At 44.0% G+C, this 6,000-nt stretch overlaps 1 protein-coding gene across 1 annotated transcript in view; it reads right to left on the reverse strand.

The window, feature by feature from the left end:
• The window catches only part of cdh5 (cadherin 5), a 44,762-nt gene extending 39,272 nt beyond the window's left edge, over positions 1-5,490 (reverse strand). The window contains exon 1 of the mRNA XM_037782252.1: positions 4,353-5,490. The gene's annotated coding sequence lies outside the window, so the exon portion shown is untranslated. The remainder of the gene's footprint in view (positions 1-4,352) is intronic.
• Between the last annotated feature and the right edge of the window lie 510 nt (positions 5,491-6,000).

Genomic DNA, 6,000 nt, shown 5'->3' on the forward strand with positions numbered 1-6,000 from the left:
TTGTTATTCATTTCCATTTTTAAAACTCCCCAGGCAGCCGCTGGAGAGGAGCTGAAGAGACGCAGGTTGCTGACCTCTGGATTAGATGATGATTCCTAAAGATCCCCCTGAGCTCTATCAGCATGCTGAGGCCACAACGTCCAAAAGAAATATCAAAACCTGTGCAGATAATCATGTAATATATTGAGCTCCTTCATGCTCCCCAGAGGATGAACCTTTTCCATTCAAGACAATCAAGGCAAATGTGCCACCAAAATATCAACATTTTTAAAGGAGATACCTACTAAGGCTACTCATGATCCCCAGAGGATGAACCCTGTTGACTTTGACGATCACATGACCTTTTCCTCTTCTGGCTCCACCCTTACTGAATATGAACGTTTGTACTTTGCACACCAGATAGTCTGCTGCATAATGGAACAGGCTGGCATTTGCTCATACTCCCCAGAGGAAGAACCTGTTCTGTAGAGCCAGTCAGAGGTCAGATTTGACCAATTTTGGGCCGGCTGCTACGATAACAAGGCTCAGAGAAGAACTAAATCATGTCTATTTATTATGAGCATATCAGCCATACGAGCTCCAGAGAGGAGCACCGGTATAGAAAAGTCTGGTTACATACTGTATAAATCTCCAGAGGACGTCTTTGAGTCTACTTTTACCACCCTGAAAATCAGGGGTTTGTTTATTTGTGTGTATGTAGCACAGGAAGTGATTCTGCCACCTCAAATCTGTGATGTTCGACGGCTGAACGCTGCAGTGTGTGTGTGTGTGTGTGTGTGTGTGTGTGTGTGTGTGTGTGTGTGTGTGTGTTGTTGAGATTAAAACAGGTTTAATCACAGAGCAGCTTCTAACAATCTGTCTGCCAGCGAGTCACACCAGGAACCGCTACCACACACACGCACAAACACACACACACACACACACACACACACACACACACACACACGCACAAACACACACACACACACACTGTGTCCTCAGTAACACTGTCATGTCACAGAGTTTATTCATTCATGCTCTGATTGGTGTTCTTCCACTTAATTCTATTTTCTTTCACAATCAGACAAATGTGATTTTTATTCCAGCGAGCCTGTTATGAATGATGTGGGGCGGCTTTAAATCTGACAGTAATGACCAACAGACCATCTGAAAATAATTTAAAGCCTAGCCGTGTTATCCTCGTCGGTTCTGGCTCAGCTGTCAGCCCCCCGTCTCCGCCGAAGGCAACATTTTCCAACTCAGGCACCTCGGAGCATCAGTGGAAATGTTCAAGGAGCCCAAATATGAGGGATTAAGATGTTTCCCGTCTGAATGATCTGAACGTGAACTATCATATAATTCATGTTCTTATTTAAATGCTGATTATTTCTTTTTTATTTCAAACATCACAACTGCAGGTGGTGAAAATCTTTTTTCTCAATGTGTCCAATCTGTCCATTTGAAAGCCACACGTCCTCCGTGTTGAACCGAGGTGGAGCAATCACAACAGTGGGATTTGCATTTATCACAGCGACTCTAACATCCAACAACATAGCACTACTCTGAGAGGGAACATACACTGAGAAGATGCATTTCTTTGCAAATGAAAGAAAGCATTGATCGAGTTAATCTTTGCATGTAAACTATGAATTAAAAATCGATTCTGTGTTTTTGAGAATCGATACACCCCTAGTATAAATAACACAACATTACAATCATTACGTGTGTCGTGAAAACGCATTTTAGCCTTTCCGCGTGTCATTTTTACACCATGCAGCAAAACAAAACGGACGCAGTTATGTTGAGGCAACAAAACAAAACTCACTTAGGTTTAGGAAAAACATCATGGTTGGGCTTAAAATGAGTATGTAAACTTTCAAACTCATACATATGGAAGCAACGTAACAGAAGTATGGAAAACACGTCACAAACATCCCTAACGTAACTTAAGCCCTGTGTTTGTTGGACCCTCTACCTTTTTATTGTGGGTCACTAGCTCTGAGCGTAGCATATTTACGCGGCTGCGTTTACATCGTAGTCGGTACAGACTTCATGGCGAACACAGTCTCAAGGCAGATCATGAAATAGTGACGAATTTTTATAAATTTGATTTGTGTACAAAGACACACATTTCCCTTGACGTGACGCCCATGTCAGTTTCCGCTTCAGTCATTTCATAATAAAACTAATACACCGGGTCAGGTTTAGGCAACAAAACGACATAGTTAGGTTTAGGAAAAGATCACGGTTTGGGTTTAAGTAACTACGGAAGTGCTGTAACTTATGGTGCCTTCAAATGGGGTCGTGTTTACCGTGTTTACGAGTTGGGTCCATATGAACGCCGCCCTCGTGTCGTATTCACGACCTCGGAAGTGGAAAGTTTCTGAAATTTCTGAGTTCACGAGTTGTGACGTGTTTTTTAATGTTGACAGAAATGGCGGAAGTTATGGAAGATATTTTTTTGGTGCATAATAAGTTAACATATTGTAATTTTAGCCGTATATTGTTTTTCTTCGTAATTATATAATATGTCTGAGGAGAATGTTGATATTCCCAACGGCCTCATCTCTTTCTTCTGTCATTATGTCTTTACATTTCCTGCATTATGTTACCTTCTTGCTAGCTTGTTAGCCTCTGTGGCTTCTAGACGCCAACAGTACCGTTAATATTGCCACGACTTAACCACTTGAACTCCAAACACACCGTGTACACGACTTCCCGTGTTGGAAACACAAGCTCACGAGTTTCATTTGAAGGCAGCATTAAGAACAGAAGTTACGTGACGAATAAATCAACTTTGACTCCTGGGCGATAGTCCTGTGTTTTCCTCCTCCCTCCGCAGCGTTCGCCGCTCTTTTTACCACACGGTTCACAATTACCTGGATTACATACAGATTGATTTTGTGCAGACCATCACGTGAAAAAATTCGAAATTTTGTGACTATTTCACGAACTGCTGTGCGACTGCGCCGTCATGGCGAACAGAAGACGTGCAAAAAGCAAGAACAGCACTCTTATTTCACGCAAAGTGACGTATACCGTGTCATTCATACGCCATTCAGCGGGACCGGGTTGGACCAATCAGGGAAGACTTCACAAGCACGTTAAATTAAAGAATTTAAACTTGTTCCTACACAAGGTGAAGTGTGGTAGATTATGTAAAGTTGCAGAATACAGGTCAGAAAATAAAGCCGTAACTGGGTCTTTCAGTTGTAATCAGCGACTTCGGCGGCTGAGCTAACGTCGCCACAGCTGGACAGCTTGTCAACCGCTCTGACATATATCTGAATGAATGGCTCTAATCATGAATCTTGTGTGTATGTGTGTGTGTGTGCGTGTGTGTGTGTGTGTGTTGAAGTCTACCCAGATGGCACCCAAAGGATTTTCACTGATAGTTCCCTCTCCAGGAATTAGACCACTGGGTTTAGTTGCATCAAAGGCTTTCTGCGTAACAACCAAATCAAATCACCTCTTGTCACTCGGGGCCACGGATCCAGATCCAACGAAGAATAAAAATCACTACAGAGGAGCTATTATTCTCACATGCACAGGGTGGACGAAATAACAGAAACAGCTCATGGGATCCAGGACGACTTCACCGCATCAAAAATGATCTGAATAACCTCTCAAATGTTGTTGAGGAGGGGCATATTATATATATCAGGCAAGTCTTCAGCTGACAAAATGACACCACTCAGCTGACAAGATCTTCGCCACTTTGGAAATATTAAATGGCGTCATCAATACTTTATAGTCATCAAGTTGACAGCTATCTATGTATAACTCTTCAAAATGAACAGCTAAAGACCTCCTGGTGGATTTGGTTTCTTATTTCCCCCCCTGCTCTGTCCAGATCATCCTGTATCGTCTTAATGGTCACAGCCGTGTCTGTCTTCATGGAATGACAGTCCAGCCTCTGGGGGGGGAAACAGCGCTCAATTACAGCATTCAAATCTACGCCGAGCTGTCCGAGGTCATTGGCATAACATATGTGAAGAGTGACGGTGGCCGACAGCATGTCCTTAAAGGGCTCATAACCATCATTTCAAGTTATTTCGGTACCTTCTCCTAGACAGTTTTGACCGGTATTCATGGGCGTTTCACCCCTGGAGTGACTAGGGAAGTAGCCTGGAGCGTTTTTTTTTTTTAAAGGATCTGGGTTACATTCTCTGCTGTACGCTGCTTTTCAATCAACAGGGAAATTGTAATTCAGACTCCTATTTGCTGAACCGGAAAGCTTCGGATGTACATTTGTCTCTCACATACTTGTTATAGGTGCACGCATAACACACACACACACACACACACATAACACACCTGCACAATCAGTATTTCACCTTTAAATTTCTCTAAGATAGAAAAAGAAAACTTACCACACAGATAGATGGTCCAAGCCACGTAGAATCTGTTGATTAGACCTTTAATTGGGTGCAAATTGAAGCCCAAATCCTTCAAGGTGCTCTCTTTGCTCACTCAAACTGGGGTTATAGTTTAATAATGTGGCAGGTTGTGGTAGAAACTAGAGGCTGGCAGGTGGTCGTGTAAAACCACCTCCACTACGTCTCTCTTCTTTTTGTGTGCGTCAGGTTTTTGTGATGTTGAAAGAGAGCAGCAGGTGCAGTGATTTCTCTCTCGGTGTCTGTACAAATCCTTTTTCTGGACTGTGGAGCAGATAAAAGTCTGTGATGAAGTATCTTGATTGAGTTGGATTTCCAAAGACAAACACTTATTGAGATATCACTCTTCTTCCGGAGGTTTAAGCCGCTCCAGCTTCAAAGTTTTTATTCAAAAAATGTCTTCAGGTTGTCGAGGTTCTTCTTCAGAAGTCCAACAGGTTTTGAGGCTCTTTTTTTCCTCCCGTCGCCTCTGATGTGGTTTTTCACATCCAGCGGCCAAAAAAGTGTTGAACCACAGCTGTCCCACCGCAGTCCCCTCTCCTCTCACACAGGTCACTGCCCACTTCCTCTTCCTGTTATTGTGGTCAGTCTTCTTCGCTGGGGCTCCCTGCTACCGCTCCTTTTTCCTGTCCTGGAGAGGGGGACAAACAGAGATATGGGGAGAGGTATGGGATTGGTAGTGAGACGGAGAGAGGGAGTGCATATGTCAGAACAGCTCAAAGACGCTCGGAGAGGCAGAGAAAGCAGCCGGCTCATGTTCATGAAGCAGATGGAGTGAGTGTGTGTGAGAGAGAGAGAGAGAGAGAGAGAGGAGAGAGGGAGGGGAGGGTGATGGAGAGTAAGGTGAGAGAGGCGTTACTTCCTCAGTCCTTCTCAGAGAGAGAGAGAGAGAGAGGGAGAGACGGAGAGTGGGGAGAGATTTATTATTCATGTGTGTGAGATAAGGATTAAGTTAAACAGGTTATTGGGGATAATCCTCAGAGATTTCCCCACATGAGGCTAGTAAATATTTCAGAGGGCTGACTTCGGCGGGTGAGTGTATCTGACAGAGAGATCTCGTCTAAGCCAGTAAATGAGATGAGTCGGACGCCCCGCCACACACACACACACACACACGCACACACACACGCGCACACACACGCACACACACACACGCACACACACACACACACGCACACACACACACACACTCCATCTATCTCGCCACCCCCCTCCTCTTCTCTTCAGAGGGGGGGGGGAGTTGGTCGTCAGTAATTTGGCGAATTGGACAGGAAAGCCGGCTGTGTGTTTTTACATGAAACCTCTCCTGTGGCAACAGCAGTCCTGTCTTTCTTTTTCACTTCCATCCCTCCCTCTCTCTCTCTCTCTCTGTCTTTTCTTCTCCCTCTCTCTCTGTTTGCTCGCTCTCTTGTTATTTGCAGTTTCAGATCCCCTCTTCATACAATATTTTCCTCACAGCTGGGAGCAGCGCTGCCTAACATCAACATGACAAAAATCAACATTTACTTTCAATCCTCTTCTCCTTATTGCAGCAGTGCCGTATGTGGAGTATCTCTCTTCTACAAAAATGCACTTTATTTCAACAAGTTCTTAAAACTGAAGGACAAAAAGCTTGTGGCCTTTT

This window comes from Sebastes umbrosus, chromosome 10 (genome assembly GCF_015220745.1).
Source record: "Sebastes umbrosus isolate fSebUmb1 chromosome 10, fSebUmb1.pri, whole genome shotgun sequence".
Taxonomy (NCBI): domain Eukaryota; kingdom Metazoa; phylum Chordata; class Actinopteri; order Perciformes; family Sebastidae; genus Sebastes; species Sebastes umbrosus.